We start from the raw sequence: 12,554 nt of genomic DNA, 5'->3' as shown, positions 1-12,554 counted from the left end.
CAGGCCTTACAAAAGGTGGATGACGGTGATGTATAATGCTCAAGTATTCTCCTGCTTTTTTACCACTAACTAGGAACTGGGTTTAGCCTTGATTCAGACAGCCTTGGCTCTGTCTGGACAGGTCCAGACGACTGACACCATTAACACTTTGTCAGCCTCAGTGACTACAGTCATAGATAAACAGGCCTCAGCTAATGTCAAGATACAGAGAGGTCTCATGCTGGTTAATCAACTCATAGATCTTGTCCAGATACAACTAGATGTATTATGGCAAATAGCTCAGCTGGGGTGTAAACAAAAGTTTCCGGGATTGTGTGTTACTTCCATTCAGTATGAGAAATTTACTAGGGCAGCTAATTTGTCAAAAAGTCTTTTTCAGTATATGTTACAGAATTGGATGGCTGAATTTGAACAGATCCTTCGGGAATTGAGACTTCAGGTCAACTCCACGCGCTTGGACCTGTCCCTGACCAAAGGATTACCCAATTGGATCTCCTCAGCATTTTCCTTCTTTAAAGAATGGGTGGTATTGATATTATTTGGAGATACACTTTGCTGTGGATTAGTGTTGCTTCTTTGGTTGGTCTGTAAGCTTAAGGCCTAAACTAGGAGAGACAAGGTGGTTATTGCCCAGGCGCTTGCAGCTCTAGAACATGGTGCTCCCCCTGATATATGGTTATCTATGCTTAGGCAATAGGTCGCTGGCCACTCAGCTCTTACATCTCATGAGGCTAGTCTCATTGCACGGGATAGAGTGAGTGTGCTTCAGCAGCCCGAGAGAGTTGCACGGCTAAGCACTGCAATAGAAGGGCTCTGCGGCATAAAATGAGCCTATTCTAGGGAGACATGTCATCTTTCAAGAAGGTTGAGTGTTCAAGTGTCCTTCCCCCAGGAAAAACAACACGGGACCAGACCAGGACCCCTCTGGGTGATGAGCCTGGGAGGAGGTTATGTGTACGGCTCCTTTACCTACACACTGGGGATTTGACCTCTATCTCCACTCTCATTAATATGGGTGGCCTATTTGCTCTTATTAAAAGAAAAGGGGGAGATGTTGGGAGCCGCCCCCACATTCGCCGTCACAAGATGGCGCTGACATCCTGTGTTCTAAGTGGTAAACAAATAATCTGCGCATGTGCCAAGGGTATTTTACGACTACTTGTACTCTGCCTTTCCCGTGAACGTCAGCTCGGCCATGGGCTGCAGCCAATCAGGGAGTGATGCGTCCTAAGCGAAGGATAACTCCTCCTTAAAGGGGACGGGTTTTCCGCCATTCTCTCTCGCTGGCATCTCTCTGGCTCTGCGCGCCCTGCGCTCTCTCGCTGCCTAAAGATGTAAACAATAGAGCGCGCTCTGCGCTTTGGCGCGCCGGAGCTCTGGCTCCTAAAGATGTAAGAAGGGGTGGCTTTCGCTTTTGGGGCTGGGGGTTTGCGCTCCTAGCTCCTGAAGATGTAAGCAATAAAGTTTTGCCGCAGAAGATTCTGGTCTGTTGTGTTCTTCCTGGCCGGGCGTGAGAACGCTATTAAGAACACACACACACACACACACACACACACACACACACACACACACACGTGCGCGCGCGCACGCACACTAAATCTGAAAATATTTAAAGGTAATTAATCAAACTGCCTTGTTCAAGTACAAGTGATGCTTTTGTATAGTGTTTATAAACGCTTAGAGGGTCATGAGATTCCTGCATTTAAGAGACTGAAACAGGAATCTCAAGTTTAAATTCAGACTGATAAATTGTATGTAAAACTTTTTTGGAAGAATCATAAAGATTAGCCAGGTGTTGTGGCATATACCTTAATTCAAACACTTGGGAGGCAGTGTCAGGAGGATCTCTTTGAGTTCGATGCCAGCCTGGTCTACATAGTGAGAATGGCCAGAGCTACATAGTGAGACCTATTTCAAAAATACACCACCAACAACAACAGCAACAAAAGATTTCTAAATGTTTCTCAAATTCAATATTTAAAGAAGTAATTTTATTGGAAAAAGATCTTTACCAATCCTATATCTGATAGAAGGCTAATATCCAATATATACAAAGAACTCAAGAAGTTAGACTCCAGAGAACAAAATAACCCTATTAGAAGATGGGGAACAGAGCAAAACAGAGAATTCTCAACTGAGGAAACCTTAATGGCAGAGAAGCACCTAAAGAAATATTCAACATCCTTAATCATCAGGGAAATGCAAATGAAAACAATCCTGAGATTCTATCTCACACTAGTCAGAATGGCTAAGATCAAAAACTCTGTTGACAGCAGATGCTGGCGAGGATGTGGAGAAAGAGGAACACTCCTCCATTGCTGGTGGGATTGCAAACTGGTACAACCACTCTGGAAATTTGTCTGGTGGCTCCTCAGAAAATTGGTCATTGAAGACCCAGTAATACCACTCCTGGGCATAGACTCAGAAGATGCTCCAACATGAATTAAGAACACATGCTCTACTATATTCATAGCAGCCATATTTATAATAGCCAGAAGCTGTAAAGGACCCAGATGTCCCTCAACAGAGGAATGGATACAGAACATGTGGTACATTTACACAACGAAATACTACTCAGTTATTAAAAACAATGACTTCATGAAATTTGAAGGCAAGATAGAACCTGAAAATATCCTGAGTGAGGTAGCTTAGTCACCAAAGAACACACATGTTATGCACTCACTGATAAGTGGATATTAGCCCAAAAGTTCGGAATACACAAGATTCAATTCACCAACCATAGGAAGCCCAAGAAGAAGGAAGTCCAAAGTGTGGATGCTTCAGTGCTTCTTAAAAGGGGGAACAAGATACTCACAGGAGGAAATATGGAGACAAAGTGCGGAGCAGAGACTGAAGAAAAGGCCATCCAGATACTGCCCCACCTTGAGATCCATTCCATATACAGTCACCAAACCCAGACACTATTGTGGATGCTGGAAAGTGCTTGCTGACAGGAGCCTGATATAGCTGTCTCCTGAGAGGATCTGCCAGAGCCTGACAAATACAGACGGGGATGCTCGAAGCCAACCATTGGACTGAGCACGGGGTCCCAGGTAGAGGAGTTGGAGAAGTGACTGAAGGAGCTAAGGGGGTTTGTAGCCCCATGATGGGATCAACAGTGTCAACCAGCCAGACCTCTGGAGCTCCCCAGAGGTCTGGTGACTGGACCACCATCCAACGAGTACACATAGAGAGACCCAGGGCTTTGGCCACATATGTGGCAGAGGATGGCCTTGATGGACATCCATGGGAGGAGTGGTCCTTGGGCCTGAGGGTGTTCCATACCCCAGTGTAGGAGAGTGCCATGGCAGGAAGGTGGGAGTGGATGGGTAGGTGGGGGAGCACCCTCATAGAGGCAGGTGAAGGGGGGATAGAATGGGGGTTTCTGAAGGGGAGACCTGGAAAGGGGAAAACATTTGAAACGTAAATAAAGAAAAATATACAATTAAAAAGAAAAAGAAAAAAAGGAAAGAAAAATGCCCAAGTCTTGATAGCTAAAATGTGAATGTTTGGATATCTAGAAAAGAACATATATTGTGTAAATAAAGGGGTGGAATGACTGCAGGTCTCTTCCTGTGAACCTGTATCTTAGGGGAAATCCCCTGTGTTTGACTTGGTATCCGTGCTAGACCAACATACTTTCAATTGTATCTGTCTAATAAACTGCTTTTTAATTACTAAAAAAAAAGTTATTTTATTTTCAATTAAAAATGGCATCAATAATTTTTCTTTAAATCAGAATGATGAATCAGCAAGACTGTCTTAATATCTTTTAACATTTTTCTTATTCAAAGGAAACAATTTGTTTCAGAAGAACTATCTCTAGGAAGTTATCTGGGAAGTTAAAAAATCAGTCAGCTGAGAAGGCCTTCTGTGCATCTCTGGGAGGTTTAACTGGGGCAAAGGAAGCTGGGTAAGGAGGAGGTTACTCATTCCGCATGGAGGGTAGGCTCTTGATGCATAGACTTCTGGGAGGAGGGAAAGCTACCCCTGTAGCAGCAGCCTCAGACACTAGTGAAACCAAGGCTGCTGCTCGTAGTGTGGATAATTGTGTTTTGCTTATTTCATGTAGAGCAATATCTTCAGGGTACAGCTTTATGCATTTTATCAAACTGAGCACAGCTTGTAACTAGAGCCACAGTCAAGGAACTTGACATTTCAGAATCAGGCAAGACGGCTCGATAGGTAAAGGAGCTTGTCACAAAGCCTAGTGACCCAAATTCAGCGTCAGAGTTCCACACATTAGGAGAGAACTCACTCCTTCTAGTTGTCCTCTGACTTCCACCGTTTACTCTGTGGCTTGTGCAGCCTGACAATGCAGTTTCACGGAAGTCCCAAGATTCTGCATTTTAATTTGCTTCTGCTATATTAGGAAGACCAGGAGCACAGCCATGTCCTCGGTCAAGGAAGAAGAGGCAGTCTGAGACTTCTACCCTTATTCTTTCTGATATAAGAAGCTGTACATTTTGAGCTTTTCATGTTATGCTTTCACTGGCTATCAAAGAAAAGTCCACACATTATTGAAAGTGTTCTCAATGCAGGCCAAACTGAGTTTAACAAAAGCCAAGATCGTCAGTTTGCTTGCTGTATTAAAGTGTAGCTGAAGCAGATTGTCGTACAAACTAATTATTTTCTGTATTTCACAGAACACACATATGGACACATAAATAGCCTGCAGATTAATTTTAATTGTTTTGTAAAAATATACCTGCTACACTTGTAGATTACCGGGTAAATGACTTAGTCTAAACTCCCGCTTTCGTGACTCAGTCCAGGCAGCCTCTTGAGTAAGAAGCCTTCCCCGGAGTCTTCATGCCCTGTGTGCTACCTATTCTGGACACATTGAATTTGACTGAGGTCCTTCTGCTTATTATCTGTGTGACTTGGCAGTCCCGCATAGTACTGACTGCTGCCACCTTCTATAAATGCCTGTTGAATGGGCATAAAAAAATACTGCCCCCCCCCAAGGCACCCACACTGTTTTACAAGTTGAACTTTCTGATTTTCCTTGGATAAATCATTTCATTTCTTTGCCTGGGGCACTGGAATACGAGGAATTTGACCCAATATCAACCCGACGGCAAGGGTCTCTTTCACCAAATACCTTGGGAACTTTTGTTAAATAGGGGCCTTCTGTTATCATCAACTCTTAGTTGCTGTATACACTTTGTCTTTGTATTTGAAGATTGAGAGAAACTATTTTAAAATTTATATCCTTGACCAAGTCATATTTCTTAACCTAGATACAAATGACCTCCCAGTTCCGTTAGAAAATAAAATCTAACATTGAATGCTTGTGTTCTCAGCACTCAGGAGGAAAGGCAGGAGTGTAGGCTTAGGTTTTTTCAAAACTTACTTTATTTAGGGAGCTTAAATGTTTCAACCTCCCTTGTAACCCATTGACCAGAGTTAGGGGGGAAAGATGGTTAAAAGGAAAAGAATGCTGTGGACCTGTTTAGAAGTAGTTCCTTGGGAGAGATTCACTTCTTGGTTGTCAGGATACCAGCAGTCCAGTTCAATAGCAAACACCAAACATCCATCTTTATTGGTAGAATGAGTCAACAGAAGCAGCTGGAATACCATGAGAAGTTTTTTGGCACGTTTCTCTCTACAAAGTGAAGTCCAATGGAGACCAGCAAAGAGCAGGGAAGCATTGCATGGGATAGCAATACAAGAGTGTCCTCTCGCTGTTTGTGGGGTCTCATTTATACTCTCTCTAACATCATGCACCCTCTCACATGTCTGTATTCAGCAAAGCATCACATGACACAACTGAGTTATTAAAAAAAAAACCCAGAAATTTCCACTTCACAGGAAGATTGCTTCCAGTTTGAGGTCAGTCAGGTCTACATGCTAGTTTCCAGGTAGCCAGGGTCACATAGTGAGATTCTAATTCCAAAGGTCAAAGAAAGCAATGGCAAACATTAATATGCATGCATATGTACTCATATGTATCTGTATTCATGTCTATGTACACACATTTATACATACATAATATTGCATGAAATATGCATACATCTCCTTCCCTGTTTCCTTCCCTTCTTTATTTTATTCTCTCTGAGACAGGGTCTCAGTTTGTAGCTCTGGATGGCCTGGAGTTCACAAAGATCCAACTACCTCTGTTTCCCAAGTAATCTTTCAATGTAGTTGCAAGACAACATTGAAACAGACTCTAACAGTGAATGAAGTTATCCGTTACAAATTCCCCAATATTTTTCTGAATTATTCATCAATTTCATCTTCATAGCTAACAAAGGGAGCATCCTGAAATTTGTTATGTAAGGAGCTATGCACACAACAAAGGATGCATTTTAACACTTTACATATTTCTACTATTTAACTTTAGATTGAGGACAGCAGAAAATATCATTAAACTGACATGATTAGACAAACCTATTGACCATTTATGGCTATGCTTATGGTGATAATAAAAATTAGAGATTTCAGACCAGGCATCCTAATACACACCTTTAATCCCAGCACATAGGAGACAAAGGCAGGTATATCTGAGAATTTGAAGCTAGCCTTGTCTATGTACAGTTTTCCAGGTTAACCAGGGTTATATAGTAGGACCTTGTCTAAAACTAAATTAAATTAAAAATTAGAGATTTGAATAAAATTATTTCAGCCCTTAGAAATTACAAATTATTTAAAATCTTTAGCTATAACTAGTAGTCATTTTTTTCTCATTTGTGTTGGCCAGATATTTTAAATTTTTCCCCATAATTATTGCTTTTGTTTACATTATATCTCAATCACGGCCCTCCTCCTTCTCTCCTCCTAGTACTGCCCTTGTAAATCTCTCCCCCCATTACCTCCTTCCCTTCTCCTCAGAAAAGGGGAGGCTTCCGCTTCGGGATCATCCCACCCTAGAACATCTAGTCCCAGCAGGACTAAGCATCTCCTCTTCCGCTGAGGTCCAAACAGGCAGTCAGGGTAGGGGAAGGGGATCCAAGGGCAGGCAACAGAGTCAGAGACAGTCCCTGCTCCAATTTTTAGGGGACTCACATGAAGACCAAGCTGCACATCTGTACAAATGTTGGGGGGGCTTAGGTTCAGCCCCTGCTTACTCTTTGGTTGGTGGTTCAGTCTCTGTGAGCCCCCTTGGGCCCACGTGAGTTGACTCTGCACCACTCTTGTTGTGGTGTCCTTGACCCCTCCAGCCCAGCTGATTCTATCCCCAGACCTTCCACAAGACTTCCCAAGCCCCAGCTAATGTTTGGCTGCGGATCTCTGCATCTGTTTCCATCTGCTGCTGGATGACACCTCTCAGGAGACAGTTATCTTAGGTTCCTGTTTACAAGCATAGCAGAGTATCATTAACAGTGTCAGGGTTGATTCTCTTCCATGGGATGGGTCTCAAGTTGGGCCAGTCATTGGTTGACTATTCCTTCAGTCTCTGCTCCATCTTATGTTTATGGGTGTTTTTCCTGCATGTGTGTCTGTACCATGTGTGTCTGCATCTTGAGCATGCAGTGAACTCAGAGGCCAGAGAGGGTGTTGTATCTCCTGGGAATGGAGTTACAGAAAATTATGGATTATTATGTTGATGCTTGGAATCAAATCTGGGTTCTCTGCAATATATTAATATGATGAGCCATTTCTTTAGTTCCTTTTTGTGACATTTATAAAATATCATATATAGACATACATATAGTATATGTGTATATATAATATGTATACATACATATGTATATATATAACAATATATGTATATGTACATACTATATATAATATGTATATGTATATATTATATATATTATATATACACATACATATTAGTTTCCTGGGCATATAAAATGTAATTTATTATATATTTATCTATAAATTATATATTTATATATTAAATATATTTTGCTGGCCGCTTGGTTGCTAGCAAAACCAGTATAGTAAGTTGACTGGGCATTGCTGATTCTCTTGCTCTTGACATATAATTTAAAGATATTAGAGCTTAGTCATAGCTCTTAACAAGGGAAATGATACAGAATTTTCACAAATGGAGAAAGGAAGCAACCCCCACTTGAAATGGAGTATTCATCTGCATATATTAGTATAAAATAATGGTTTTCATAATGAAATTTTCATGCAAGTGTATGGTGTGATTTGATTGTTGCTAGCTTTCTCTTTCTGTATGTTGCACTCTGTACTTCTGCCTTTTACCTAGTGCCCTACTGTGATGCCAAGAGGGTTTTGTAAGAATTCTTCTTTGCCTGTAAGTATTACTAGAACCTCAAGAAGTCTAATTTGTCCTGCTGCATCCTGTGAACTGCTCAATGGGTGGCTTAGTGAAATCATTTTCCACATATGACTGTGTTTTCCTGCCATGAAGGCAAAGCTAAAAATAGACTTTCTTCATGTGTTATGGTAAAGCCTAGCCAAGGAATTGTTATTGAGAAATCACAACTGTTTCAGATGTAAGAAACATCAGAAAAACACTTGTTTTATTACATAAGAAATATGTTTAGGAGTCATATGACTCTAAAATGAAAAATGAAAGACTCTTTAGCTTCTTCTTTAGCCTCACTTGTTGGACCGCAAGAACAACTGACTGAATTCTGATGTCCCTTGACCTTAGCTGGGAAACACAGATCCTCTGTCCCCTGAGCCAGTTTCTCCTGGACAAAGTGAGTTAGGGCAGAGTGCCCCTGCTCTGTGCTAACCGCCCCACAAGCTCACATTTACGCAGAGATAAGGCATTTCTTGATTTTCTCTTACCAGTCTAGTTTATGAGTGCCGAATCTTCTGACTTTAAATAGAAAGTTTCTAATCTAATTACCTTTAAGAAATGATTCATCCTTAGATTTGAATGACCATTCTCATGGCTAGGAATGTTTCACAGTGTCTCACAGCAGTAGAAAATGTAGTTCTGAGGTGGAATGAAACCTGTGCTTTTCTACTATGTTAGAGCTGTAAATACTTCCTTTCATGTTTTTACATCTTTAAAATTATTATCTTTTCTTGCCTGCCTTGTGAGAGGGAAACAGCAATCTTAAGGTGGTTGTGGTGTCTGATGAGATGTCCTCTTAAGGCTTGGGTGTTAAGATACTTGGTTTCCAGTTGGTGGAGCTGTTTGGGGATGTCAAGGTGGTTGAAGTTTCCTTGGAGGGGTCAGGGTGAACTTTGAGATTGTATAGATTCAGTTTTGGTCTCTGTTTTGTGTTTTTACTGGAGATGGGAGCTCCCAGTACCCTGCTCTTGCTGCCAATTCTCCCTCCTGTGCTGGGTTCTGTACCTCTCTGGGCTGTAAACCAAGACAAACTCTCTCTTTATTAAGGTGTCTTTGGTTGTGGTATTTTATAACAGCCCCAGAAAAAAATGACTAATACAGAAGTTGTCAGGATTAAAGGCCTTTTACTTATTTCTTATTGTTTAAAGAATATGTATATTTTAAGAGTCACTGTTCTTGCCTGGTGATAGGCAAACTCTGCTCTGGTGAGGCCTATGTTTGGGGGAGTGGGAGTTTGAGCACAGAGTGGGGTCTTGCAAATACTACAGCAATTCCAGAACCCAAATTGCTGTGATCACTGTCTTGTCAATGGTTGATGAGTTCTTCATTCACTTAAATATGAGACAAATGGCACTTTGAAGGGTAACTAGGTCTCAAATACTTTGGGGAGTTGTTGGGGTGTCTTTGGTTCACATATACTTTAGGGACATCACTGGATCTTATATACTTTTGGGGGGGTCATTGAATCCCACACTTAGGGGATTAGGGCTGATATACTTTAGGGAGTTGTTTTCATTCACTTTGGGGTCATTGTGTTTTATAGACCTGGGGTGTCACTGGGTCCCATATACTTTAAACAATGTAGGTTTATACACTTTGAGAAGCTTTTTTTTTTCATGTGCTTTGGGATCACTGGGTCTCATACACTTTGTGGGAGTTGTTTTTCAAATATTTTGGAAGATCATTGGGTGTATGTACTTCATGGGAATTTGTTACATATGTATTTGGGGGGAGTCATTTGTTTTCCCACACTTTCAGAGAATTCTGGGTCTTGTGCACTTTAACAGTAATTTGGGTATTTCGAGCAAGATTACTGGGCACATTTTTGGCACATGTTAGCAGTTCTGCCAAGTACCATGTTCACCCTGTCTTCTGGGGCTGATACTCAGGTAGAAGAAATAGATACTTTCTTTATTCCAGAGTTACACTTCAGTGTGGTGAGTGTTTTGTGGACATTAGAGAATACTTACTACACCGAGTTCTGAGGTTGTAACACAGGCTGGAGTTGGTGTGTCAGGGAACATGGTAAAGGCCTAGATGTGATGAGTGCTTGCTGCCTTGAAGAAACAGAAAACAATTCTAGCTGTTGTAGGGAGCTGGTGGGAGAGGTGGGTGCGGGGGACAGTGAATATCAGGGAAGTTCAGAGTCAACCTTTGTATCCTGTTCTAGACTGTTTGGGACTGAGACCAGCAGGGCATGGATCCTGGAGAAAAGTGTCAACCATGTCACCTGGAGAGTGCCCAAACCTGTGGCTGATATGGGCAATGAAGGGAGGAGGAGAAACGGAAGATAGGACTCAGTCCCCTCTGGGAAGTCCTGGTGTCATTTATACAGCAAGACCCTTTGTTATCATTCACTGGCCACCCTATACCTCAGTATTCTCTAACTTTTCATGGCACTGGTTAATAATATACATTTAACTTACAGGTTGAAAGCCTATGCCCTGCAATTGGAAACTTGAGCATCACTGCATTTCAAGCTCCTCCTCCTCCTTGTCTGTCCCTCATCAATGAAGCTTGAAGAACCCCTCTGCTGAGCCCACCACTAGACACTTGTCACTGCTACTGGAAAACTTCAGAATCTCATTCGTCTTCATCTTCACATTTGCCCTTATTCTGGGCATATGTGACCATGTGACCTCCTAGATCTTTGACCTAATGACCCTTTTCTCTGCTTAGCTTTGGCTTCCTGTTCTCACAGTGCAGGCTAAGAAGTCTAAACCACATTATCTCTTGAATGGCTCCACCTCCACCCTCAGTCTCAGACACCCTCCTCACTGACATATTGCCTGTCCCTGAAGCTTACTCAGATCTGTCACAGTCACCCTTCCTCTCTCTAGACCATTTCCACTCCCCCTCCCATCTACTCTTTCCCATTTATGGGCCCTTCTTCATGACTTGTCCTGATGTGCAGGTTGGATCCTGTGGCCTATGATGCGAACCTTGCATACCTGGCAAGCTTGAAATCCAAATCATATCAACACATTCTCCATCTTGATATGTACCAGGCCACTGAGGGCTGCTGAGAGACAGCCCAACTAGCCAGACAGAGATGACTGGAAATGCTCCAACACCAGCCTCCCAGGGTGCAACATACTCCTGGCAATCTCACACTTCTCTAGTCTACCTACTCTCCAGCCCTTTCACAATGCTCTTAAAACATCTTTGTAATTCTTCTTCAAATATTTTATCTACCCCAGTTGCCTTGACTTCATATGTCATAAAAAAGAAAATGCCAGTGGATGGTGGTGGTGCATGCCTTTAATCCCAGTGCTTAGGAGGCAGAAGCAGGCAGATCTTTGAGAGTTCAAGGCCAGCCTGGACTACAGAGAGAATTCCAGGACATGGCTACATGGAGAAACTCTGTCTCAAAACACCAAAAAAAGGAAAGAAGAAAAGAGAAGAGAAGAGAAGAGAAGAGAAGAGAAAGAAGAGAAGAGAAGAGAAGAGAAAGAAGAGAAGAGAAGAGAAATGCCAGCCCCTCCCCTCAAAATCAGTCTTGCACTTATTACAGTGAAAAGTACCCTTGCTGTTTGTGCAATTTGGAAGTCATTGGTGGTCTTTAAAAGAAGAAAACTACATACTGACATGAGATGAGGGAGAGTTTTAGAATATGAAGAAAGGAATCTAGATGCCTCATTTGAGAAATCTGATTGTCAGGGGAGCCACTCCACAACCTCCATCATACCTTCCATATTTCTACTGACTTTCCTTCTTTCTCATAAATATTCAAAGGTCTCTGTCATCTTAACTACAGCAACAGCTAGACAACAAGAACAAGAACCTTTCTTATTCCTGTGGCTATTAGCTTGTCAAATTGCTGTTCCGCAAAACACAACTTATCAAAGTTGTCTCATCACCTTTTTACCATCAAAGTTGTCTCATCACCTTTTTACCATCTAAACCATTCACGTCCTATTTCAAGATTTTTTTTTAATTAATGTCATCAGTGACTTCTAAACTATGGTAAGTATATACTTGCAGTTCTCAGCTTCCTGGGGTATTCCCTGAGGCAGCTGCACTTTGGGGAGAGGGACTTCTCAAAAGAGCTTTGCCACATCAGCTCAATAGATAGGTAGCATATTTAGGGAGTGCATTTAAGGAATGAGAAGTCATATTAGTACAAGCTCATCTCTCCTCGAGGACCTGCATGCTGGCATGTAAGATGAGGCAAGTACACATTGGAACACATATGGGCTAGCAGACCCCTTGGAGAACACACAGGGAGGAAGAGTGGCTTCCTCTGCTCAGCAGAGATCGCAAGACACACATGGCCCAAACTGGAGTTTGAGAGGTTGGTGATTCAGGTCTATGCATTGAAGACCAT

General features: G+C 42.0%; 1 long non-coding RNA gene across 1 annotated transcript in view; it reads left to right on the top strand.

Moving 5' to 3' along the window:
- The window catches only part of Gm37323, a 61,858-nt gene extending 50,496 nt beyond the window's left edge, over window positions 1-11,362 (top strand). The window contains exon 3 of the long non-coding RNA XR_003947656.1: window positions 10,656-11,362. This is a non-coding gene — a long non-coding RNA (predicted gene, 37323). The remainder of the gene's footprint in view (window positions 1-10,655) is intronic.
- Window positions 11,363-12,554: the final 1,192 nt, after the last annotated feature.

This window comes from Mus musculus, chromosome 1 (genome assembly GCF_000001635.26).
Source record: "Mus musculus strain C57BL/6J chromosome 1, GRCm38.p6 C57BL/6J".
Taxonomy (NCBI): Eukaryota; Metazoa; Chordata; class Mammalia; order Rodentia; family Muridae; genus Mus; species Mus musculus.
This window is presented reverse-complemented; position numbering and strand designations above follow the sequence as displayed.